The sequence below is a fragment of the Mirounga angustirostris genome, unplaced genomic scaffold (assembly GCF_029215605.1).
Source record: "Mirounga angustirostris isolate CCGP_5_RB_7025 unplaced genomic scaffold, mMirAng1.0.hap1 SCAF_4, whole genome shotgun sequence".
In the NCBI taxonomy this organism is placed as follows: Eukaryota; Metazoa; Chordata; class Mammalia; order Carnivora; family Phocidae; genus Mirounga; species Mirounga angustirostris.
The window spans coordinates 93,294,312-93,320,296 of record NW_026991712.1 but is presented as its reverse complement, the minus strand read 5'-3'; the positions used below and the strand labels follow the sequence as shown (position 1 = coordinate 93,320,296).

General features: G+C 46.5%; 1 long non-coding RNA gene across 1 annotated transcript in view; it reads left to right on the top strand.

The window, feature by feature from the left end:
• The first annotated feature begins 988 nt into the window (after window positions 1-988).
• The window catches only part of LOC135364133 (uncharacterized), a 34,382-nt gene continuing 9,385 nt past the window's right edge, over window positions 989-25,985 (top strand). Inside the window, exons 1-4 of the long non-coding RNA XR_010410778.1 lie at window positions 989-2,623; window positions 8,889-9,008; window positions 13,049-13,093; window positions 25,755-25,886. This is a non-coding gene — a long non-coding RNA (uncharacterized LOC135364133). The remainder of the gene's footprint in view (window positions 2,624-8,888; window positions 9,009-13,048; window positions 13,094-25,754; window positions 25,887-25,985) is intronic.

Here is a 25,985-nt window from a genome sequence, read left to right as displayed (position 1 = left end):
GCCTTTTAATTAAAGTAGAATCCAAGCCTCAAGTTCAAGGACAGGTTCTTAAGGGAACTGATCTAAGTGACAGCCAGAAATGTGGGGCGGTATTGTGAGGACAGCTAGCTCTGCAGGTTCCTGTGCAGAACATAGGCAAGCCTCATTCCATCTGCGGGCACGGCTTTAGGAGGTGGGTCTGGGAAAGATGAGTGACCGAACCTTGTTGAGAACCTACTGCCTGCCTAGCATGTTCTGCCACGCACTTCAAAATGTTACCCCGTGATTCCTCATGGCTACCCAAGAGGTGGTTTGCTCCTCTCCCCATCTCATAGACAAGGAAACCCGGGTCTCCAAGAGGAAATAACTTGCCCAAGAAAGTAAGCTGCAAGTAAACTGCATTGGATTTCAAACCCATTCATTCATTAAGTGTATTTCTGTTATTTTGCTGTGTGCAGGGATATGGAGAAGAGATATAATCCTTCTTCTCTCACTGCTCCTGTTCCAAAGCAGGCAAACAGACATGAAGGAATCAGTACAATAAGGTGGTGTATGATAGTCTGGTAGTCACCCTATGGGGCGCTGTGGGTGGGTCATAAACACTAAATAGGAGGTCAGTCCGACCTAGGGGCACGTGGTAGGGAAGTGGAAGGGAGTCAGGGAAAAAAAGAAAATCTTGAAAGAGACCTACAGAGCCAGGCCTTTTTCTTCCCTCTCCCTGGTGTGGCCCTCCAGAAGCTCTGTGGCGTGGGGGAGGGGCGCACTGAGGCCTCAAAGGGCTCCTCTTTAAATGTCTCTTGACTCCCCTGCTCTGGGCCACCTGACTTCACTGTGGCAATCTGAGGATTATTAGATCACTATGAAGTGCCTTGTATTTCTGGTGGATTTGGGCAGCCTAAATGTACAGGAATCATCATTTTTTTTTTCTTTCCCAGTTCAACAGAAGATGATTTTAAAATATGCTTGACTTGAAGAACAAGGATTTTGAAAAAAAATGTGGGAGCTGGAGGTAAAAATGGAAAATAGATGAAACCCAAAGTATTTCCAAGGTGTCTTTCTCTGTGTTTCTGTTTTGCAGGTTTTAAAAGCAGAATTAAAGTGTCAAGCAGAGGGAAATTTCTCTGATGCAGCATTTACATAAGAAACACGTTCAGAAAAAGAGGCTGTGATTCTGAAGGTGTCCTTATTATACTGCACTAAAAATCTCCCTTGGGATCGGAGGAGGTTTAAATTAGTCTGGGAGAGGAGAAAATCATATCCCCCTTTTCAAATGGCAGATCTCTCCCCAAACTGAAAAATTTCCCGAAGGAAATGGCCATACTGTGTTCAGGAGCAGACAAAGCCCTCTTTGTGTAAGGGCTCCACCTTCTTGAGCCCTCAGTGCAATTCCCTGGCTCCTCCTAGGTCTGTTTAACAAGTCCTGACATTGCACTTAGTGCTTCATCATGGGCCTCGAGCACAGCTCTCAAGGAGACCCTTGTTAGCAGTTGTGCATTTTGCTCTAGAAATGCATCCGCAGGCCATTTAGTTGACTCGGGAAATCAAAGTCAGTGGGAATAGCACAAAATGTCATGCACTTTTACAAGCCCACCTTATGTATGTATGTATGTATGTATGTATGTATGTATGTGTATCTATTTTCTCCAAAATTTATCAAATATTTGCTTGCTAAACTGCATAGAATTTCACATACAAGAGTAACGCTATGTACGCAATGTTCTGGTTACCTATTGCTGAATAACAAACTCCCCTAAGCTTGGTGACCTAAACAGCACCCATTTTATTATGTATTGTGATTTTGTAGATCAGGACTGGGGCGGGGCTCAGCTGGGTGATTCTCCTGCTCCAGGTGGCATCAACTGGGATCGCTCGGTGGCCGTCAGCTAGTGGTGAGGCTGATCTAGAGGGTCCAAAACAACTGTACTCACATACCTGGCACCTTGGCAGGGATGGCTATAGGGCTGGACTTGAGGGGCACGTAGACAGATGGCCCTTCCACATGGTCTCTCCAGCAGGATGGCCGGACTTCCTACATAACGGCTCAGGTGTCCGACCCCAAGTGTGCATAAAGCCAAGATGGACAAGACCTAGTTGGATTTCAAACCCATTCATTCATTAAGTGTATTTCTGTTATTTTGCTGTGTGCAGGGATATGGAGAAGAGATATAATCCTTCTTCTCTCACTGCTCCTGTTCCAAAGCAGGCAAATAGATATGAAGGAATCAGTACAATAAGGTGGTGTATGATAGTCTGGTAGTCACCCTATGGGGCGCTGTGGGTGGGTCATAAACACTAAATAGGAGGTCAGTCCGACCTAGGGGCACGTGGTAGGGAAGTGGATCTCCTTTGGAGCCCCGGTGTTCTAAATTGCTTCCTCACCCTCTTTCCCCTTACTTCACCTCCACCCTGCCTCGGACACCCATTTACTGTGCCCAGGACTCATCGGTGTCATTGCTACTGCAGTGAGGTCATGGTGTGGCCCAGAAACACAGGGAGAGGAAATAGACCCCACCTATCCATGGGAAGAGGATCAAAGAACTTGTATCCATCTCTGGTCCAATGGCCAACGACAGCTAGTACCGCCAGACTGTTTTCCGGGAATAAGAGTAGACTACGTGGAACCATCAAATCCGAGATTTGGAAGGTACCTTAAAGATCATCTAGTTCAGCCTCCTAATTTTACAGATAAGTGAGGCTAGGAGATACCTAACAACCTGGGTCACAAGCCCTGATTGCAAAGGCAAGCCTCAACTGCAGGTGTTCTGATCCCAGATTCAAGAAGAGATTTACTGCGTGTCTGCTAGGTTCAAGTGCAGCACTTCTACTGCCAGAAGAGGGGCAAAGTTCAGGGTTATGCAGTTCTGGGTGTCCAAGAGTTCATAACTCAGCAGAGGGGAGGAGTCAAGAAAGGTAGGTAGCATAAGAAAAACAAGATTTGCAAATAATGTGCCCTGAACATCTACAGAAGGATAAATCTCATCTGGCAAGCAGGTTTAGGAAGGGATTTCTGAAGACCTGGATTGATGTGGGCCTTTAAGGATGGGTGAAACTTTTGACTGATGGTAGGATAGCCCCAGGATGTCCCAGCCAGAGCACATCATGAGCAAAAGGAGCCAGAATAGCCAGGGATGAGGGTGAGTGTTGCATCATCCCCCACTCTGACCCACCCTGGAGAACCGGATGCGCACTGTTCACAGAGACATCCAGCCCTGCAACCAGCGTGTGGTGGTTTGCTCAGATGCTTGACAGCTAACTCTCCTACTTAAGCAGGATTCGCTCTCTGCTCTAGGCCAGCTGTTCTCAATGCTGACTGCACACGAGCATCTCTGCAGATGCCTTTAGAATATCCCGATGCCTGGGTCCTACCCCAGAATGAAAAAGTTAGATTCTCTGGGAGGGGACCCAGGTCTTGATTTTTTCTTTTTTTATCTCCCCAGGTGATTTTATTTTATTTTTAAGATTTTAAATCCCTCTCCCGCTCCTCCTGCTTGTGTTTCCTCTCTGTCTCTGTCTCTCTGTTGAAAAATAAATAAAATCTTTAAAAAGAAAGATTTTATTTGTTTGTCAGAGAAAGAGCACAAGCAGGGGGAGCGGCAGGCAGAGGGAGAAGCAGACTTCTTGCTGAGCAAGGAGCCCAATGTGGGACTTGATCCCAGGAGCCTGGGATCATGACCTGAGCCAAAGGCAGATGCTTAACTGACTGAATCACCCAGGTGTCCCACCCCAGGTGACTTTAATGTGCTGGAGCCGTGTTCCCCAAACGCTAGTGAGCATCAGAATCACATGGAGGGCTTATCAAAATACAGATTACTGGGTTCTGCCCCCAGAGTTTCTGATTTAGTAACCTGAAAACCAGAAACTCTGGGAAGGGGGCCCAAGAATTAGCATCTCTAACATGTTCCCACGTGACGCTCATGTCGCTAGTCCCTGGATCACACTCTGAGAACCACTGCTCCAGACAACTGATCTACCCAGTTACACATAGAATCTGCCCCTTCAGAAATGCTATCATTGAAGAGAGAACTCAGGGGGCGCCTGGGTGGCTCAGTCGGTTGAGAGTCTGCCTTCAGTTCAGGTCATGATCCCGGGGTCCTGGGATCGAGCCCCGCATCAGGCTCCCTTCTCAGTGGGGAGTCTACTTCTCCCTCTCCCTCTGCTCCTCCCCAATGCTCGTGTGCTCTCTTTCTGTCTCTCTCTCCCTCAAATAAATAAATAAATAAATCTTAAAAAGAAAAGAACAGAGAACTCAAGTTGCAGACTGTGTAGCCTAAAGCCCTGCGGTGCCAAGTGTGGTCCGTCCCTAGGCCGGCACTGGCAGCCCCTGGGAGCTTGTTAGAAAACGTAGACTCTCAAGCCACAGCCCAGACTCTGGCAATCAGAATCTTTTAACAAGATTGCCCAGCTGATTTGAAGACACAGTAGTTTGACAAACTCTGCTCTTGAGCTAAGTTCTGAGCATAACTGCTCATGGACACCTGAATCTTGAGCCTATCACAAGATGAGCAGAGCTCTTCAGGCACGGCTGCTGTAATGACTTAGCTGAGGTGGGGCAGGGGCACGTGGGTAGCACAGGAATCACCGAGCTTTTTAATACAAGAATGATGAATTGGAAAATAGCAGCCAGATAACAAAATTCAACAGGTCTTGGGTAGATGTTTGCTTTGTTCTGTAGACTTTCGCAGGTTACTAAGCATTTTTACCATTGGGTGGTTCTACATCTATTAAAAAAATGTTGAAATAGCCAACTCAAGCACAAGGGTAACTCTAATCACTTAACTATCACGAGTGCCCATTACTTTAAATTTCGTTCCTTCACTCCTACCAGTGGGTGGCCTCAGGCCATTTGCACGGCATTTGGCCCCGTTCCAGACCGGGATGAAGTTGCTGCTTTGAATTCAGGTATTGCTTACCTCTTTCGCACTGCTCTGATACTCAACTGCCTCTCAGTTTCTTGCCTCGGGGGTTTTTCTTCCTCTTCACCATGTAGAGAGTAAGGACCCATTCAGTAAAATCCATTTCTCCCAGTGGGTTTGGAATTCACCTTATTATCAGGTGACTTGCTCTAAACCAGCTACACCTATGCATTGGCATTGGCAAGATAATGAAAGTCTTCTTAACCAATTCCAGTGTTCCAGACCTCTTGCCTTATCTTTTTATCTGATTAGTTCAGTTTAATCCTACTCAATGGAGGGGTGAAGCGGGGTTCAGGCTGCCACCCTGCCTCATTTCCAGTTGGGTCTCTCCGTCTCCTTTTGCCAATCTCATGATCTGTTGGATTGTTCCAAAACCTGAAATGTGGTCTTTCATAGAAGAGAAAATCACCTGGGAAGGTCACTTCAGGTCTACTTAGTAGGGTGGGCATGTATTAAATGCCACACTAGCAAGGCTTCAAGCAAGACAGCACCTCATGGAAATCCTTGCTGTTTGCACAGGATGCTGTATTTTTCTATTTTATGTTTTATTTTTTCATATTTATTTATTTATTTATTTAAAATTATTTATTTGACAGAGCGACACAGCGAGAGAGGGAACACAAGCAGGGGGAGTGGGAGAGGGAGAAGCAGCCCTCCCGCTGAGCAGGGAGCCCGATGCGGGGCTCGATCCCAGGACCCTGGGATCATGACCTGAGCCGAAGCCAGATGCCCAACGACCGAGCCACCCAGGCGTCCCTATTTATTCATTTTTAAATGTATTTATTTTTTTGTATTTGTATTTTTCTATTTTTAACAAAAAACCTCACCATTGTCTGGGGATGAGAGTAAAGTTTGGGCTCACTCATATGAAAGAAGAAAGTTACATTAATGCCAATAAAAGGATGAGGTCTCCTGATAGAATAATCAATTTTCTTGTCAAGGTACAGGAGGTTGTACTACGACTAGACACAGTTACCCAAATGATTCTAGTCTGGCTGATCAAGTTCTTTTAACTGAGTATGTTATCTTGCGGCAGGAAAGGAGAGGGTGAACTATGCTGGGTAGGTTTCTTTGTTGTGCCTACAGGTGTGACCAGCTTTGAAAAGAACAATGTATAAAATGAGTGGTTGTGAATTTGATCCATCAGGGAAGAATTATCTGCATTGCAAAAAGAATTTGCCACAAGGAATATGAAGGGCCTAGGACTTGGAGGATCTGAGAGATGGAGCTCCTTTGAAGGAAGCTGGCTGGCTGGGTCTCTCAGGATGACAGTACCCACAGGGTATACTGTACAGAGTCTGTTTCTTCGCCTTGCAGATCCAGAATGTCAGTCTGGAAATAGAGTTGACAGGACTTTGTGGGACTGACTACCGCTAAACTAACTCATAAGAGCCCAAAGTATAACTTAGTTGCCGATTTGTCGGCTTGCTGTGGGATCTCCCCTTTCCATTAATTAATTCATCAAATTTTATTGAGTGCTTGTTATAGGTTCAAATTCCCTGCCCTCATGCTGCATACATTCTAGGGCGAGAGATATATGATAAACACATATACAGTATGTCAGATGGTAATATGTGCTACAAGAACATTAAAGTAGTTTAAGTGGAAGAGAAAGTGTTGGGGTAGAAGCGAGTGTAGGGGTTTGTTCCTATTTCATTTAGGGATGTTAGGGAAAGCCTTTTCTGAGCAGGAGACATTTGAGCAGAAGGCTGAAGCAACTAGACCCTGAGATTTCGGGAGGAGGGGTACCCCTCGCAGAGTCACAGCAAGTGTAAAGGTGAGCGTGTACTTGATGTGTTCAGGGAACTGCCAGGAGGCCTGAGGACCTGCTGAGAAGCGGAGGGGGTGGGGCACGGGGTGGGGGGATGGTGACATCAGAGAAGTATCCAGGCCCAGATCCCTTGCAGGCCTTTGCAAGGATTTTGCTTTGCTCAAAGTGAGATTTTGAGCTGAAGGGTGACATAATCTGATTTACATTTTAATGGCATCACTCTGGCTGGCTATGTTGAAAATAGATGGGGGGCGGGGTGGGGAGGAGGCAAGGGAGGAAGTGAGGAGACTAGTTAAGATGCTTTTGTAACAGTGGAGGCAGGAAATGAGAATGGCTTGGACCAGAGTCCATGGCAGCAGAGGCTGTGATCAGGACTCAGATCCTGGATACATTTTGAAGTAAGCCTGCTGGTATTTGCTGACGGTTTGCTTGTGGTGTGTGAGCGCAAAGAGCAGAAGCAAGGATGACTCCAAGCTTTTGGCGTGAGGAACCGGGGAGCAAAATCTCCATTTGCTGTGAGCAGGAAGAAAAGCCTAGTGCATGTGCGTGCTGTGTTGCTGGGGAAGAAGCAACAGCCCAGTTTGGGAGATGTTAATTTTGATGTACCCGTTATATATCTGGAGCTGCATGCCATGGGATGCATGTATCTGGAATTCAGTGGAGAGATCCAGGCTGGAGATAGAAATCTGGGAGTCACAGCTTGTAGGTAGCATTTCAAATCCTGACACGAGCTGAAACTCCGCAAGTGACAGTGTGCATGGAGGCCTGAGCTCTAGAACTCCCCAACCGATAGAGGTCAGCGGAATGAAGAGCACTCTGCCAAAGAGACTGATAAGGGACAGCCAGAGAGGAGGGAGGGGATCCAAGTGAGATCGGTGGCCAGAAGCCAAGGGAGGGTGTTCCGAGGGCGGAGTGACAAGCTGTGTCAGATGCCGCTAACAAGCTGAGTAACATGGAAACAGACATCACTCCCGGAATCAGGAACCCGGAAGTCATGGCTAACCTTGACAGGAGCAGTTTCAGTGGAGAGGTGGCAACCAACCAACTTTGGGTTGGAGGGGGTTCAAGAGAGAAGGAAAGACAGGAAGTAAGGGGGGCAGGTAGAGAGATTCAAGAGTTCTGCTGTAAAGGGAAATAGAACCGAGTTCATGGCTGAGGAGGGATTGGGGTCAAGGGAGATTTTGTGGGTTTTGTTTTGTTTTTTGTTTTGCTTTAGGATAGAAAATATCAGGGGCGCCTGGGTGTCTCAGTCGTTAAGCGTCTGCCTTCAGCTCAGGTCATGATCTCAGGGTCCTGGGATCGAGTCTTGCATCGGGCTCCCTGCTCAGGCGGGAGCCTGCTTCTCCCTCTTCCTCTGCCTGCTGCTCCCCCTGCTTGTGCTCTCTCTCTCTGTCAAATAAATAAATAAAATCTTTTTAAAAAAAAAAAGGAAGAAAAGAAAATATCAGAGGAAGTTAGCTGATGAGGGGCACGTTTTTTGGAATGTCCCTGGCTGGGTGAGAGAAGATAAGGCCCAAAGCACAGATACAGGATCGGCCTTAAATCGGAGTAGGGCAGTTCGTCCGTAGCAGCAGAAGGGAAACTAAAGGGTATGATGTGAACTGTGGTGGTGGGAGCGGATTGTCTTCTGTTCTCACTGAAGTAGGTGACAGAATGTCAGTTGAGATTGAGGAGCAAGTGGGGCGGGGTGTGCCATGTCTGAGAAGAAAGAAGAGGCCAAGGGTGCTGTCTAGAACAGTAAGATAGTCCATGATCTGGAGCAGGGGGGCCCAGAGTGTGATCCCCGGCAGGACGCACAATATCAGGGTCATCTGAGAACTCGCCAGAGATGCACATTCTCAGGCCCCACCCCAGCCCTCCTGGGTCAGGAACTCTGGTGCCATGTCAGGCAGGCTGTGTGCTCTGACAAGCCCCTGGGGGACTCTGATGCACACTTGCGTCTGAGAAGCACTGGTGTAGGAATAAATAATATCGCGTGTTGCCAGGCAGTGGTGAGAGCCTTCTTGAGGTTAGCGGTCGTGAATTGAGAGTGAAGCCAGTCAGCCCGACTCATCGGAGCCCAGGCCGATAATGCATTCCTCCTCCCGCGACCCCACTAGGAATGGACATAGCGCCAGTTCTCGCTAATGCGGCAGGCGGAAAAGTCTGCGGGGAAGGGCTTCTAGCAAAGACTCCCTCAGTCTTAAAAATGAACTCAAGGAAGACACAATCTCTTCTTGCTTTAGGGTTTCATGGTGTGAGGATGTGGCCGCTGTCTTCTGACCCAGGAAAACAGCCCAAGGACGGTGCGAGGATGTGGCCGCTGTCTTCTGACCAGGAAAACAGCCCGAGGACAAGGCCAAGAGGTGAGGAGGGCAGAGTGGAAGGAAAGGAACCAGATTGCTGACGATGCTCTTCAGCTTCGGATGAACCCAGAGACCCCCCTCCTCTGGACTGACTTACTGATATAGAGGGTACCAGCCTCATGTTCCATCTCCCCATCCTTATCTGTAAAAATAAGAAAACTGGTTGTAATAGCCACCTCCTGTGACGGTTCTAGAGAGTAAGGGAAGATCACGCTTTTGAAAGTAGCTTCTACCGTTATAAGACACTACACAAATGTCAAGTACAAATGCAATTTCCATTAGTGCACTTGTATTTTGGTTGGAATTAGGCACATCTGGTTCATATACACTTTTCTACAGAGAGAGTGACGGTGACCGTGAAGGCTTTTGGGGCTTTGTCAGAGCGCTCCCACCTCAAGCAGTCTGTCCTAGTGGGGATGCTTTGTCTCAGGATACCAGCCAGCCTCAGACCTCACAGACAGAGGTTCCTTCACTTGCCGCCGCGCACCAGGGTCCTCTGCAGCTTAGCCGGACAGAACGGGCCCGGAGAGCAGGTGCAGAAGAGCGAATTCCACAGCCCAGAGCACTGCAGCTCCTCACCCCGTGGCCATCCCTCACCTGTTTTGAAATCCTATAGCCCATTTCAAGTCTCCCCCTAAGATTACAAATTTCATTCCGAGTGCCCCCCTCCTAAACAAGCAAAAGCACCCCTTTGCCATAGCAAATCTTCCTTCCTGGATGAAGCCTGCACACTCTCTTCACCCTCCATATTGCTCCCGATTTGGAGTTCATTTCCCCAGTGGGTCCCTTCACGTGACCTACCCTTCTTCTCCCTTCTTCTTGCCAGTCAGTGCCTGTGGGGCCTTTCCCTTAACCATCACATGTCCCTGCGAGTCCACAGGAAGAGGAGTCTCTTTTACTTCCTTAGTTACCCTTAAGCCTCACTTTCAAAGCTCAAGTTAGCCCTACCCGTTACCTTTGGGCGCAGCTCCTAGATCCTACTGGATAAGCGCCATGTGTGCGCTGAGCACTGAAAGGAGCAGAACCCCTTGGCCTGTATAACTTTTAAGGGTAGACTTTCTCACACTTGGCTGAGGGCGCCGCTAGTTCTGCAGCGAACCGGTCGACACCGAGACTGCTGGCGTCTTGAACACTATTTTATTATTCACTACTCTGTTACTGCTCCGTGCTTGGTGCTGACTGTTGCTGGTGCCGGCTCTGCCCCCTGTGAGGAGCCTCTGACCAAAGGTGGCATCAGGAGTGACTTGGGGAGTCTACCTGGGGAAAGAGACATTTTACATCTGTGTGAGGCAGGGAGAGCAGTAAGAGGGAGAGACCGGATTGCACGCAGGACCCACAATAAAATCGTAATAGTGAAACAATAAAACAGTCCACTAAAGGAACAGGGGACAGGGCAATACACAGAGGGTGGGTGACCCATGGACTGTTGGAGAGCTGGCACGAGGGACTTGGACTATCATGACTAGATCTCCCCACACCTGTTTGCAGAGAGCCAGTCAGAATAGGCTGAGGCAGGGCAGCACCTGGGTGTGAGAGCCAGCCTATACCCCAAAGCACTCACAGGGACCACTGGATATGCCTCAAGGGACCAGCTCACTCTCCTGCAAAATGGTGCCCTCACTGAAATCATGAATGGCTAGGACCCATTATAGGGGCCACATGACTTCAAACTGGAATCTCTTTGCAAACCCGAGGTCCCAGAATGGATCTGGCATCTCTAGGAACACAGAGGACTAGGTGCTTAACCTGTGTGCCCTTCTACTAGACCTTAGACTTCACAAGAACAGAGCTGTACTTTATTCATCAGAGATGAGCCCCGAGCTTGGCAAGAGTCTGTTTACCTTGAAAGTTTGTTGAACTAAAGGCCTAGACCAGGGATGGACAAATGGTCTCCACTGAAGATCTATTTCAACCGTGAAAGCAGCCACAGATCATTATGTACACAAAGGAGTGAGGTGATGTTCTGATAAAACTTTATTGTATGGATGTTGACACTTGAGTTTCACATAATTATGTCATGCGAAGTATTCTTTTGATTTTTTTCCCACCATTTAAAAATGTAAAAGCTGTTCTTAGCTTGACAGCTGCACAAAAAGAGGTAGCAGGCCAGATGTGGCCCACGAGTTGTCCTTTAGGGACCCCTAGTCTAATATAGCAAAAAGGGCCCACTTCCTGTTTCCAATGGGCGTCTCTTAATAGCTGTTGAGATGTGCTTGGCTCAACAGCTGGATCACCCACTCACTCCATTTGCCCACACACTCCACCCACACCTCCCCCCCCCCTCCCGTGGATCTATCTAACCTGGTCACTGTTCTGGATACCAGGGTGAGAGATGGGCGGTCTCCAAGCTGCCATGTTAATCGCAGATACACTCTCAGGACTGCTGCTTCTCAGTGAGGGTAAGATGGTAGCCTCTTTGCGACTTGAGCCTGATTTACCTTTCTGCCCTACCACCACCTCCTGGAGCGTAGAGGTCAGGGTGGGGGACCATAATTAGGCGGACGCGGAGAGAGAGACTGGGTAGCAAGGAGAGATAACAGTGGTCAAGAAAGCAATGTCTGGGGTGCCTGGGTGGCTCAGTCAGTTAAGCGTCTGCCTTTGGCTCAGGTCATGATCCCAGGGTCCTGGGATGGAGCCCCGCATTGGGCTCCCTGCTCGGCGGGGAGTCTGCTTCTCCCTTTCCCTCTGCCCCTCCCCCTGCTTGTCCTCTCTCTGCCTCTCTCTCTCAAATGAATAAATAAAATCTTTTAAAAAATCAAATTAAAAAGAGAAAGCAATTTCTAATGTTAGCAATGCTTCCTCCCGAAGCTTTATGTTTTGGGGTGCATTTTAATTGCACACGTTTTGGTTCATTTAGTCCTTACAAACTCATAAGGTGTAATTCACCTCCCTGAGGAACCCAGAGTCCAGAGGGCTTTGGGGATTTGCTCCCTATCACATGCTGCCTTTGCGGCAGAGCCAAGATTCAGTTTATTTGGCCATTTATTCCATAAACCAGTTTCGAGAGTAGTAAATGTCACACAACATGCTGGGCAGGAGGAATATAAAGATGAATAAGACTCGGCTCTTGTCCTCGGGGTATGTCCATCCAGGTTCTCAAGGCTGCCTGATCACTGAATGCCCTGGCGCTCTCCACAAGGACAATATTCACAGCTAGCTTTTGTGGACCACATCCAGATCTGCCGTCAGGGCAAACACCCTATGGGACAAATGCCATCGGCCAGCCACCTTCCCTCACCTCTGTCTGCTCACACCAACGCCAGGTCTAGAAAAGATGGACTCGGGGCCTCAGAGGATGCTCCTTATGTCCAGAGGAAGCTCCCTCATGGGGGTCAATTCTAGAATAGGATTTAGTGGCAGGGCCTGTTTGGGGAGCCCCAGGGAATCACCAGACCTGCCTGTGCACATTTGAATCTCTCATCCCAGAGGCAGAATTGCTGGGGAAGTTTTCTCATGCTGAGTTGGAATTTAGCACCACTTGGTAGTACAGTGAGAAAAGCTTCCGATTTTTAGCAAGAAGCCCCAGGTGATGTGACCGTGAGCAGGTCACCTAACCTCTCTGAATTTCCATTTCTACATCTGAGGGGACAAGAAGAGTCATGACCTGTTTACCCCACTGGGTGCAAACATTCCAAAGAATGGGGGAGGTGTGGAAGCACCATGGCTTTCGTGCATCCTCCCCACTCTAGGTCTGCCTTTGGCCTTGACCAGTCATGGCGTGGTGTGCGATGTCCTAGGTCAAGTATAGTCAAGATTTTGTCCCTGGATGTCAGCATCACCTTTTGAGAACCAATGTGTTCCAAAGCACTGGATGCCCGGACATCGGGCAAGATGAAGACAAGCCTCAGTTTTCTTCCTGCAGCCAGGCAGTGTTTGAAGTCAACTCCCTGCAGAGGAATACAAATGAAAGGAAATTCACGTTACGTTACTTAAAATGTCATAGCACTCAGGTTCCCAACGTATTCTGTTGACAAGTGATATTTGGGGGACACTTTCTGACCTTTAGGTTAGCTGGCACCGTGTCCTTTTTTGTTTTCCAGGTGAATTCTTGCCGTCTTCCCTGCACAATTTGTTTGCGCCATCAGGTAATTTCCATCCGGTGGGATCTACCTTTGGGGCTCTGTGGGTCCGCCCCTCTTCCTACCCCAGACCCAGCGGAGGCTCCGCCCACCACCTCCTTGCTCATCCTGGGGGAGGACACGCCCCTCTACCTGGCCACTCAACAGCGAGCCCAAGCTAGGCCGGTTTTCTTTTGAGTTAGGGGGCTTCTGTCTCATTTCCATGGTTTCTTACCTCAGATGTGGTTTTTATATCAATACTTAAATTTTAATAGTTGATTGCTTCAAATGGGCTATAGAATTATTTATTTGCTCTGATCAGGAATCTGTCTTATGATCTAAGATATTAAATCCCTCCTTGTTTTGGGATTTACAGCCTGGCTGCTCTAGGTTCACAAAGCTTTTCCATTAAAGGTCTCTCTCCTCTGCCAATATTTATTGCTAGAGTCACTGTTTGCCCAGAAGCTACTGTCTGCTGCATCTTCTGGGAAATGAAATTGATGTCTCCTGGCACTGATGGGGGTGACATCATTGAGACACTGTTTACATCACCGGGTAGCATAAGCCCTGAGCCGGTCTCTAATGGATGGCAAAGGTGGGGAGTGGGGAGGAACAGAGAGGGTTTACATAAACAAACATGCCTACTTCTTTCCCTTCCTTCCCTGCACTATCCGACCCACCGCTTGTATTGACTGTATCATTGCATAGTTATGGAATCTATTAAAATTGACACCTCCTCTTAAAATTAGTATTGAGGGGCTGAGGTCAACAGTGATGGAGGGGTGGGCAGGAGAGGGATGCCCAGCTTTTGTGTGGAGGGTGTCTGTTCAAAGGGCAATAACCGTGCCTTCCCTTTGTAGCAAGTCACCCCTACATAAACCATGTGACACATGCTTTTCTGTCCTCTGTTGACAGGTGAGCTAACTAAGGGATGGAGACTCAGAGTCTTGCTAGTCCAAACTGGGATTCCAACCTAGCTTTTCTGACCCGGGGCTCTGTTTCACAATCCCCTGGCTTGGTGGCATGTGCTTGGTGAGGGATGAGTGCGGCTCTCAGCCCCAGCTCCTCTCCCACCTGCCCTACATGAAAGCACCCCCCACCCCAGGCTCCAAAGCAAGCTGGCCCGGAAGAGAGACAGAAAATACCTGAGCAGCAGTTCGCTGGATGCACGTAGCCTCCGCCCCCTCTCTTCTCTCTTTCCCTAGTTAGCCAGCCTTCTTCTACCACACTGTGTCTATTTTCTCCAGTGAGTGCTCATGCCTTTACCACTTGCTCACCCCCATTCACTCGTCAACCTACTGCACCCATCTCTCCTCCCCCTCCCTGCTTCACCTGAGTTGACCAGTGAGCTCCCAGCTCAGTGGACGGCTTTGGGCCCAGGGCTGACTTCATGGGCACGGGAGGAAGACAGTGGCACAGAGACTCGCACTCAGAAGGGCCCCATGCTTGGTTTAGTGCTTCACTGTTGCTGTCTTGAAATTCTTCATATGTTTTTTGAACAGGGGATTCTGGATTCCCATTTTGCACTGGGCCCCGCAAATTATGCAGCTGATCCCGCTGGGTCTTTTAGAAATTAACTTCTGGGGGCGCCTGGGTGGCTCAGTTGGTTGGGCGACTGCCTTCGGCTCAGGTCATGATCTCAGGGTCCTGGGATCGAGTCCCGCATCGGGTTCCCTGCTCAGTGCAGAGCCTGCTTCTCCCTCTCCCTCTGCCACTCCCTCTGCTTGTGCTCTTCTGTCTATCTCTCTGTCAAATAAATAAATAAAATCTTTAAAAAAAAAAAAAAGAAATTAACTTCTGTATCAGACATCATCCGTGGTCTACCCAACATGCATTCTCCCTCTGTTCCTCCAAAAGATTCCCATTCTTTTCAGCCACTGTTGGAGACCCCTTGATTTCAGGGAGAGGCCATTCCTTGGCTACAGAGAATGAATGTGATTGACTAAGGAAGTGATGGAATCTTAAGACTCTGGGTCCAGAATTGGTCTAAAGGTAACCACATGACCTAGAGAGGAAAGGGAGGAAAATAAAAGCTTGCTCTGGGAAAGCTTTAGTGTTCCTGAGGAAAATGGACAGACTCGGCTGGCTTGCTTTACTCTTTTGCCCGTCCTCCCTCCTTCTGGTGTGGATGTGGACACAATCGCTGGAGGTGCAGCAGCCATCTTGTGACAGGAGAAGGAAATCCAACATGCTGCCAGTGGCAGAGAGAAAGGAAAGCACTGGGCCGTTGTTGAGGCACTGCCCCTCTGAACTTCCTACCATGCACCAAACAGATAGCAACAATAGCATCAAAACCCTTATCTTTTAAGTCATTGCTGTGATGTTTTTCTTTTTTACTTTAAATTGTTTCATAACTGCTATGACTTCTGCTCAGCATAATTCAACACAATGTTGCCTATTCCCTCCACTTAACACATTCTTCCCTTGGCAGTGATGGCACCATGTCCCTGGATTTTCTAATCACTTCTCATATTCCTCTCTTAGCTCAGTCCTTGATGGTGGGGTCTGGCAGGACTTGGTGGTTCATTCTTTTATTCATTGTGAGGTATTTCCTTGGTACTGCTATGTGTTGGGCTTTATACGAAGCTTGGCAGGTGCAGCCCTGCAGATAGACGATGAGGCCCCTGCTCTCGAGCAGCTTACACTGTGGTCCTGGGCACTGTCTCAGCCACTGTCCACACATCTTCTGGGCAACCTCACTCACTTCCTCAGTGTCCCCACATGCTGCTGTCTCATTCCCATGCGGGACTTCACATTGACTTATCTAATTAAGTAACAGTCCACAGATGCTCCTAGAAAAGAGAGAAGAGGCTAAACTGCCCCTTGGTGAGTTAGTCATGAAATTATCTCTACTCCATACTCCCAGCCAAGATATGAAGAGAAGACACAAAAGAGTTGGCTACCTTTTCTCCTACCTAAGCTCCAACTTTATTTTTCTGCAACACTCACACATGTTAGGAGGTTCTAAAGTAGCAAATTTCCCTAACAGAATCCTGCCATATGTGGGGATTCTCTCTTTTCTTCTTTTTTTAAATTTCTTTTTCTCTTTTTAAATTTTTAATTGAAGTACGGTTGAGTGGGGGATTTTCTTTTATTTCCTAGAAAAGGTATTGAAAGTTCCCATCAGTTTTAACAGTTCCTGCACTGTTACTCCTGCCTGACCCTCACTCATGCACAAACTGGGCCAGAAAACAGTGAGAGAGGAAGTAGGAAGTGAAAATGTGTCAAATTCCCCCCAAACCACTCGTGAAGGAAGATTATTGATAATGGCATTTTTTCAAAGTGTGCTTTATTTGGGAAAAGTTTAAAATGATAAAGCTCCAAATAAAATGGTAACCCATTAATTCCATTTATGAGAATGTTAGGGGATTTGGCCCAATGCTATAATTCAAATGACTGAAAATAATTGATTCATAGATATGCTTATTGCTTGTTTATGATAACAAAAAAAAAGGGAACAACTTTTCTTACTGTTATCCATGTAACTCACTACATTCTTACATTAGAGGAGAAACACTACATGATCATCTCAAGAGATGCTGAAAAAGCACTTGCTTTCAAATTCAATGACCATTCCTAATAAATATTTTTAGTAAGCTGGGAATAAAAGGAAAACCCTTAATTTAGAAAGGGTATATTAAAAAAACAAAAAACAAAAGCAACCCATAACACACATTATACTGAACAAGGAAACAGAACAAGCCCTCCCATCAGAGTTTGGTAAAACACTCTACAGACACATCAGAGCTGGGACTGTAGTTAGGTGAGTGATGAACTTGACTGAGGTGCAAACATTCAGAGCATGCCAAAACACCCAGTAATCAAGTACACTAAATAATATCTTAATGCAACATGATAAAAAATTAAAATTAATGTAAAAACTTCTTGAAGAATAAAATATCTAAAATTTATAAATTTTAAATATAGACAGGATCAGTATTTTTCCTAATTTTTTTTCTTTTTGCCTCCAGCTCTAATATGGCTCTTTAGTGTTCATTAAAATGTTCTTTACCTTGATCACTGAACTTTCTGGTACCCCCCCAAATTTTATGCCCAAGACAAGTGCCTCACCTCATCCTGGGGCTTACTGAGATGGAAATGAACTTCCCTGTGGCCCCCTGTGGTGGTTTGTGTAGGACAATAACCCACAAGTAGAGCTTGGTTGTCTCTGTCCTAGCCTCTCCCTTCTCCTGCCCACCTCTCACCCCTCAATCTAACATCTGAAGACGGCCTAGAGCACAGGTTTCTTTTCTTTTCTTTTCTATTATGTTATGTTAATCACCATACATTACATCATTAGTTTTAGATGTAGTGTTCCATGATTCATTGTTTGCGTATAATACCCAGTGCTCCATGCAGTACATGCCCTCCTTAATACCCATCACCAGGCTAACCCATCCTCCCACCCCCTCCCTTCTAAAACCCTCAGTTTGTTTCTCAGAGTCCATAGTCTCTCATGGTTCGTCTCCCCCTCCGATTCCCCTCCTTTCATTCTTCCCCTCCTGCTATCTTCTTCTTCTTCTTCTTCTTTTTTTTTTTTTTTTGACGTATAATGTATTATTTGTTTCAGAGGGATAGATCTGAGAGCACAGGTTTATATGCAACGAATATTTAATGGGCACCTTCCATGTGTCAGCACTAGAAGTCCAATGATCTATACATTCCCAGCCTTGTGGAGCTTACAGTTGGCTGATGAAGAACAATGATTCAACAAGCAATAACAGTAAAGTATAGTAGGGGCCATGGTGTGGCAGGGGTACCAGGGGGTTAGGAGAGCCCAGTTTGCCAAGTCAGAGGACATGAGGTCCAATCCCTAACCTGAAGCTGGATTAGGAGCTGAGGAGCGGGAGGGGCTGAGGAGAAGGATGAGGCCCTGAGAGATAATGGTTTATGAAAAAGCTTATTTGAGAATGCGACAGAATTACAGTAAGGCTAGAGCTCCCAAGAGAGGAGTGTGGTGTAGAGAGAGTAAAACTAGAGAGGGAGACAGAGGGCAGGTTGTGAAGGACTTTGTAAACCACATGGAAGAGTTTGGAATTATCCCCAGAGGGATGAGGAACTTTTGAAGCAGGAGAATGCTTGGATTGAGTTTGTGTTTCAGAAAGACCATTCCAGCTGTGCTGTGAAGAATGCAAGAAGGTAAAACTATATCCAGAAGACCAGGTAGGAGGATGTTAGGATAGTTGCTATGGACTGAATGCTTGGGTCTCCCCTCCCCACCCCACCCCCCCGACTCCCGCCCCTCCACACATTCATATGTTGAAACCCAACACCCAGTGTGATGGTGTTTGGAGGTGGGACCTTTGGCAGGTGATTACATCATGAGGGTGGAGGCCTCATGAATAAGATTAGTGCCCTTATAAAATAGGCCAGAGAGCTCCCTGGTCCCTTCTACCATGTTAGGACGCCATGAAAACGTGTCCACCTCTGAACCAGGAAGCAGGCTTTCACCAGACACTCACTGTCAGCACCTTGATCCACGACTTCCCGGCCTCCAGAACTGTGAGAAAACATTTGGGTTGTTTATCAGCCACCCAGTCCGTGGTAATTTTCAATAGCAGCCCACATGGGCTAAGTTAGTAATCTAGGGGAGAAGTGTTGGTGGTCTGATTAGGGTGGGGGCAGGGGTGTTGATGTTTACGCAAGTTGAGTAGGTCTAATCAACAGGACTTGGTGATTGATTGGCTGTGAAAGGTGATGGGGAATCAAGGATAACATTCAGGTTTGTGACTTGTGCAATTGATTTTTTTTTTATATCTCAGTCTTCCCATCTAGCAACCTTGATGAACTTTCTTTTTAGTTCTAAAGTGTAACTGTAGATTTTCTATGTAGACAGTTACACTGACTGCGGTTCCGGGTGGTTTTGTCCCTAACCTTCCTGTATATTGATATTGAAGCAGGGAGAGTTCAGTCAGGAAAAGAGAAAGGGCTCTTGGTATTGTAGGCAGAGAGATTTCATAGAGGGGATTGGATGCCTACAAGACTGTTGGGAAAATGGGATTAGTGGAAGTCAGGGGAAGCTGCTAGCTTTTAGGTTCAGCACTGCAGCCGTGGTCCTACAGTTAAAAAGTTGTTGTTGCTAGCCGGGTCAGGAAACTGCAGAAAACCTCCGCTGATGATCACGGCTGTCCTACAGTTGACAGGGTGCCCTGAGGACTTTGTAAATCCTTGTTTTGGCCAAAGCCCAAGCACCCACAAGCCACTGCCAGAGACAGAACAACACAGCATGCTTCCTAGGCCCTTCCATCTCCAAATCTTAAGCAAGTGTGTCTCACTGGCTGACTGTTAAACATTTGGGTTGTTTATCAGCCACCCAGTCTGTGGTAATTTTCAATAGCAGCCCACATGAGCTAAGTTAGTAATCTAGGGGAGAAGTGTTGGTGGTCTGATTAGGGTGGGGGCAGGGGTGTTGATGTTTACGCAAGTTGAGTAGGTCTAATCAACAGAAGCTGACTTTGCTTCTAAAGCCCAGGGAAGCTAAGTACTTTCTCAGCCTCCCTGCATGTTAATGGTGTTCAGCGCCCTGGACATAAAGGAGCATGGGATGAGTAGTTCTCAGGCTTCCAGACCCTGTAATAAAGGACACAGATGGTAAAAACAAAACCTGGTTGCAAAGAAAAACCAATAGCCAGCACAGTTTTGCCTTAATTTGCTAGCCTACCCTTCTGTATGTAAGGCAACCGAAAACACTTTCAAAACGAGCTGGACTCTGAGTCCTTCACGCACCATTCTCCCCATGTACCCTGTATTCTAGAAGATGCACAAAATGACATGCAGTTTTCCAAACATATTTCCATGACTTTGCCCTTGTTCTACCCTTGTGAGGACTCTTCCCATTCCTCCGCCACTTACGCCCTCCGTGTCCTGTACCTGCATCAGGCAGCATTGACCTGGATCTCTCAGTACGTTCTCTGCACCTGGTTCACCGTTCTATTATGGCAACTTGTCCCAGTGAATTTCAGTGTTTAGTCAAGGTAGCCATCTCTTCCAGTAGACGTAAGCATCACAAGGTAAGAGACCAAGGACCTACTACAGTCCTTGGAACATAAATGGTGTTCATTAAAGATTTATTAAATGTATGAAGGACTGTGTCTACAAGGTCACTCAGGGTAAGCACCTGAGGCTGAATGAAGAGCAGCCACTTTCAGAAACAGGCATGCCACTTACTCCTGAAAGGGGGTCTAGACAGTGTTAGAATCTTGGAAGGATGAAAATTGTTTATAAATTGTTTATTAATGCTAGCTCCAAGTTCAAAATTCTTTTTATTTTATTTATTTGGGAGAGAGAGAGCAGGAGCAGGGGGCAGGGGTGCAGAAGGAGAGGGAGAAGCAGACTCCCTACAGAGCAGGGAGCCCGATGCAGGACTCGATCCCAGGACCCTGGGATCATGATCTGAGCCGAAGGCAGACGCTTAACCAACTGAGCCACCCAGGTGCACCTAAGTTCTAAATTCTTATTTCCTATTTATGTTGACTTTTTCCAGTCTTTTCCAAGCTTTTACCATCTGTCCTTGCTTCTGAAGGTTGTAGTGCTGTTTCCCATTAAAATACAATTTCCATGCCACATTCTGGTTGCCCCCATCACATCAGATTAATGCAATGATGGCTTAAGCTGCAGGGGAAATGTGGGTCATTACATGTTGCTGACAGCAACCCTCACATGACATTGCAGCAGAGACAGAGAACATCTTAAATGATTATTTATACAAAATCAGAGAGCTCTAGAGTTTGATGTGTCCTTAGAGAGCCAATCCTTTTGTAACACAGAAATGGAGATTGAGAATTTCCCATGATTCCTTAGCACTTTGAAAAATTGGTTAGCGAGCTCATCTCTTCCTTCTTCATCCCTTCCTTCTTCCTCTATTGCCAGACCTCTGAGACTTCCCAGGACCCAGTACAGTGTTACATGCAAAATAAGCAATTAACCAAATGTTCTTAAATGGGTACATGGTTGTCCTATTTTTTAAATCCCTCAAAGCCGATATTGTTTGGTTCTTTAAAGGACACAGATGGTAGAAACAAGGTAACCTGGAAAGTCTTTGTTTTCCTTTGTAGCAGGCACAGTTTACTGGTTGACTCAGCATCCATTTCTAACCTCATTTCCCTCATCCACTTTGCTTCTAAAGCCCAGGGAAGCTAAGTACTTTCTCAGCCTCCCTGCATTAGGCGTGACCAGGTGACAGTTTTGAAGTAAGTGAGATGTAAGCAGACGCCTGCAGGAGTTTTTTGTGAACATTATGTTTTCCTGATGGAAGGGACAAAGGAGGTACATACTTTCCTCGCTCCCTTTTCTGTCTGGAGGGTGACCATGTTGGCTGCATCTACATCAGCCTGCTTATGTCCATAGGGAAATGTCAAGAGACTATCAGAGACGTTGGCTGGTATCGTGGAGATGCCAGACCATCACCAGCACCATCTACCTCCTGGCTTCTTGTTCTGTGAGAGCCACAAACCCTTCTTTGTTTAAGCCACTGAGTTTCTATTCCTTGCTTCTAAGTGCTTTTCTGATACTTACTCGAAACCAGCTGCAGAGCCTGGCGAAACAGGAGGGACAGGTCTGACAGATGTAGACATTACCCTTAATGTACTTCGTAAGTTCGGTTTTGTAACATTTACTTGTAACCACATTAAAAAAAAGGTTGTTTCAATGAATACCTAACATTTGAAAACAAGGGAAACCAAAAGCAGTTGCCGTCTTATCTCGGCCTCATCGGTCGACATGGTTTTGTTTTAGCTGCATAGCATTTAGAGAATCCTAATTCACACACATGATTAGTTGCAAATGTACAAGTGCGTTCACCCTGCAATTTCAGGTCAGAAGGTTTGAAAGAGGAGCGTGAGGACAATTTCCCTTCAAAATGGAGTCAACACCAGCATGTGAGACCTGCTCCCCTTCCTCAAGTGGAGACTGTCCAGTGTGGAGGGAGGGAGTCGGTGAACAGTTTCTTCAACCAAGGAAATCCTCATTGCTCGGGGGAAAATCTAATGTAGTGAAAAACAGTCCAGATTCTGGAGACACACTTTGTGAGTCCAAATCCTGAGACTACCCCTTGCTGGCTGAGTGCCTCTGTTTTGGTGTCTTCCGTGTGCAAAATGGGCACATTAATGGTACCTACCTTAGAAGGTTGTGGGTGGCTTACATCCGTCAATACAGGTGAGGCTCCAGAATAATGCTGGACACATCATGACAACAGCTGTTAGCAATGATGGAATGTCCAATGACGTCCCAGCTTCTCCATTGCCTGTCTCTGTCAGATATTTACTAAAAAATTTAAAACAGACAAGTCTATTTTGCTTGAAACATTGAACACATATGTCAGGTTCAATGTCTTTGCTGATCAATTCCCTTAGGATTAACCCGGAAGCTTCACCTTGCCAAGGTAAACTTATTCAGCCTTTAAAAGGAAGGGAATCTTTGGGATCCTACAATAGATGCTGAAACTATGTATAATGTGCCATGATCATTGCCCTGCAGCCTTTGTCCAATAGCTATTTTAAGACTAATTACTGTACCTGTGACCTTACAAGGTGCTGGGCAAACGTGTATTTCACCTGGCATTTAATTTCTTAGGGCCCATGCATGCTATATCTGATACTCATGTGTATAGTTTTATGTAAACAGACACGGGAAGGCCTGCATTAAACAACAACAACAACAACAACAAACAATAATAATATAGAAAGGACCAGTACAGGGCCACAACATTCTGAATCAACGAACATTTACAAAATATTTATGGCAAGAGCTATATACACAGAAGCATGTACAGCTGGAAGCCCAATTTAAAGATGTTGGTTGTTTCCAGTATATAAACATTTGGTGTGTGAAATATTTAACTGTGAATTTTTTTTAATTGAGGAATTTTTAATTGTAAAACAAAATTATAACTGAATTTTAATCAAATATTTGTAGGCTCCTAAAGTATCCCTGCATGACTGTAGTTGTCCATTGGTCAGAGTTTAACAGTCACCTAAATTATTCCTAAAATCCCTTCTAAAATTTGGGATTTTGAGTTATAGAAATTAATGCATGAGACTTTACCCAACCCCTCCTATTCTGGTCATTCATCTGGGGACACTGGCTCTTTATTCTCTATAAGGTGAGTCTACCTCAAAACTAATAGAATTATCTTACTTTAAGACATTCCATAGAAGGTAGTTCTATAGCACGGGACTAATATAAATTAATTAGGGATGCTTTTGCCAACAAGTCATTGTCAGCTCAATTCAAAATGGCTTAACCAACTAGGGTATTTGCTGTCTCACGTAACATGCAAGGGAAGGCAGCTCCTTGGTTGGTTAATTCAGTATTTCAACAACCTCATCAAGGACCTAGGGTTTTTCTGTACTTCTGCTCAGCTGTCTTCACCACGTCAGCCATTTTTCCTTGTGGCCTCAGGATGGCTACAGGATGTGCACAGCCATGGTCAGAGATATAAAAGAGATGTCTGTATTCTTTTCAGTTCCCTTAAAAGCTAAAAAACCTTTCCCAGAAGTATCCCCAGAAGAGTTAGCCTCCAGTCTCATTGATCAGAATTAAGTCACATGTTCTTTCTTAAGCCAGTTCCTAGCAAGAGGAATAAAATTACCATGATTGGTCAGATTATCAAGATTGATGTGCTGGGCCTGGGAATACGGCCAAATTCAGGAGAGCCTATGGCCACACTGAAGAATGTGCATGTTGGAAAGCAAACAACAAAGTGGGATTCTGGGTGGGAAATCAAGAGCATCTGCAAGAGTCTCTGAAGAGAGCCAGAAACGTTATCTCCTCCTTGTCTGCTATCTCCCCTCCCCAGGCTGGGTGGGAATGGGAGCGAAAGACACAGGAAGCAGTTAGGACAAGAGAGCTACATTGTGCCTACACAGAGCCCAAAATTCTAATAGAATTGAAGATTCAGTTGATCTGAGTGTTTCACGTAGCTTTTAAAGGTTGTTATACTTGTTCCTACAACTTCATTTTGGTTTGTTGTGATACTGGTGGGAGCAGGGGACAGGTGTCAGGTGCTAAGAAGTGTTAGCCAAACAGCTTTTCCTTTTATGATGTTTTGTTTAATGTTTTGCTATCGTGAAAACATTTATGAATCTGCTCCAACTATGGACCCCCTCCCCAGAAAAAAGAGCACACAGGTACTTTCATGTAAATTTTGCAAATAATTTTAGGAGATTCACTGATGCCCTGTCATTCATGAGCTCAAAATTATAGCCTTATGATATCACTGATTGGTATGGGGGGAAAAAATAAGATTTGGTGTGAGGAAATAAACAAAACAGCAAAATCTGGAAGTCTGATGGACTTTTGTTAGCTATGTGGCCTTATTTCAATCTTTTTTAAGACCTCCATTTTACCTCTATAAAATGGAACTACTGGAGTTATTTCAAAAACCAAGTGGATAATGTGTAAGGTTGTTTTCAATTACATTTAAATAGCACTTTACAAATGTTGGCTTAAAAACTTAATTGTTCATAAATCCAAACAGCATGATGGCTCTTACTTCCCAATTGGATTTACTGAATTCAAAATAGTGCACCCCGTGAGGTTCCAAGGAGCAGAAGTTTTCTCCTCCACAAGCAATGGTCATTTTCAAACTCATGGATTGAACCCAGTACCCTTTTCCAGCAGCTGGTTTGAAAAGAGGCACCAGCTGAAACATCCCTAATGCACTGCCAAGCACTACTCCCTGCTGGCGAACTCAGGACATACCAGTCCTGAAGAAGAGAGACTGGGGCCCGGTCTTCTAGATGCCCCTCCTCTGCCTGTCCCACGCTAGCACCCACCCCGGGACTCCTCATTACTCATCACCACTGGCACTGTCCCTGCCCTTGCTTGGTCCCCGCCGTGGACCCACTCCAGGCCTCTCCCGTCCTTCGAGGCAAGAATGCCAAGTCCGGTTTTCTCACCATGGCGCCCATCTGCCTTTCTTCGCTGTAAATTCCCCATCCTTCCTTTCTCTCAGTGTGAAAAGCCCAACTTCCTCTCTTGTTTTTATAACATTCTTCCTCTCCATGCCCAACTGCCTTGGCAGCCGCTCCTGCACCACTGAATGGCAAAATGCCCATCCGAGTTTTCCCAGGGATCGATCAACGAAGAGATACAGGGAGCGGCAGACCATCAGAGACCAACGGAGCTAGCTGCTGCCTCCAGAGAGCACGCAGGCAGACGCCCAGAGCCCCTCTTGCTTCTCCCAGTACGGGCAGGCAGCTGACTGTGGGGATGAGGAGATTTTGCTGGGTGACGAAGAGCATCAGGACTGCACTCACACATACCTGTAGTAGAACAAAAAAGAGAAAAAATCAGATATGCCAAAGCCATAAGGATGCTGCCAACAGTCCAGCCACCCCCAGGGGCCTGGGGCCCATAGTCCTCTGCTATGCCCCGGACCCATGCCACCCGCTTCCTAGCTCCAGCTGGTCAAATTGGTGGGGCAACAGTCTATAGCTGAGGGTCTCTAGGACTATCAGAAGGGGCGGGTTCTCTGCCTTCTGTGTTTCCATGACTTCACAGCTACATTAGCGCACAACATACTCCCCCATGCTTGAACTCTCTGGTTGTGGGGCAGGAAGGGAGAGAGGGCCCAGCTCCCAGGCCCTTCGATGGCCATCAACACCCCAGCCCCACACTCATCAAAACAAGACCCAGAGCAGACAGTGCCTCCTGATTCACACTTGCTTCTTGTCCCACAAACTCCCAGGTCCCTACCACGTGTATCAACAACAGAAGTTGTTGGGGAAACTGATGCCAAGAGAGCTTTCAGGTGTCCCACCCATCCAGAGGGCAGCTGATATCTGCGGGTGCTGAGGGGAAGGCAGATCAGCCAGACCAGGTTAGTCAATGAATGGTGGGCTCGAGAGGAATCCCTTGCCAATTTTGCTTGAGTTTCCAGAATCAAAACTCACACCATTGACCAAGGGGGCAGCATGGT